Genomic DNA, 1,166 nt, shown 5'->3' with positions numbered 1-1,166 from the left:
CCCAGCCCAAGCCCCCTCCCACACTCCGAACCCCTTGGCCTCAGCCTAGAGCCCCCTCCTGCACCCCAAATCTCCAGCCCATACCCCCAACAGGAGCCTTCACCCCAAACCCCTGCCCCAGCCCGGTGAAAATGAATGTGAGTGAGCAAGTGATGGAGGGAGGGGGAATGGAGTGAGTGGGGGTGGGGCCTCAGAGAAGGGGCGGGGTAAGGGGCGGAGCAAGGGTGTTCAGTTTTCTGCAATCAGAAAGTTGGCAACCCTATTTGGGGGGCTGGATGAGACATTCAGGGCCTCACGTTCAGCAATACTCCCCTTCTAGGGTGACCAGATGTCCCGATTTTATAGGGACAGTCCTGATTTTTGGGTCTCTTTCTTATATAGGCTCCTATTACCCCCTGTATTTCTCTACCCCAGAAGTGGCTGTAGTATCTCAGTGAGTCTAAAGGGCTGTATAGTGTGTGACACACTGTGGGATCCTAACCATTTCCACCCTACACTGTACCTCCTACGCCAACTGTGCCCTGGCTAAAGATGGCGACTCCCATACGCACCTTCCTGCCCTGACTAAAGATGGCGCCTAGTCACACCCTCCCTCAATCTTCTGTTAAATGTGGCGGCTGCTCCTAGGGCACCTTCTTTTGCCCTTACTCAAGATGGCGACTGCCCACATTCACTACCTCCTTTGTTCTTAGTCCTGAACGCGGCTGCCCGTGGTCACCGCAATATCTGCCCTCAGTCAAGATGGCGTTTGACCACAAACCCAGCCTGTGCCCTCAGCAAAGATGGCGGCGCCCCCATCGATTTCTATCGTGCCCGCTTCCCGTGCCCTTCCAGATCGGCCTCAGCGGCTTCACAGTCGGCTATACAAGATGGCGGAAGCGGCTGCGGCCGTTTGAATTCCAACGAAGCCGCCAAACTCGGACAATAACAACCGGAGTCGCCGCCGCTGGAGGGTCCCTGCAGGGCTCGGAGCCGCCATGGACTCGCTGCCGGGGGAGGATCTCACCCTGCCCGTGGAGTTTAGCGGCAGGTAGGAGCGGAGCGGGACAGGCAGCCTGGGACCGTTTGGTTTGGAGGGGGGTGGTGGTGGGGCCACCCCGGGTCTGGCGTGGGCAGGGCCGCTCGGGATTAACGCCCCCATCTCCCGGGGCAGGCAGGCGCGCTCG

This window comes from Terrapene carolina, unplaced genomic scaffold, assembly GCF_002925995.2.
Source record: "Terrapene carolina triunguis isolate 2854851 unplaced genomic scaffold, T_m_triunguis-2.0 Scaffold238, whole genome shotgun sequence".
Lineage (NCBI taxonomy): Eukaryota > Metazoa > Chordata > Testudines > Emydidae > Terrapene > Terrapene triunguis.
This window is presented reverse-complemented; position numbering follows the sequence as displayed.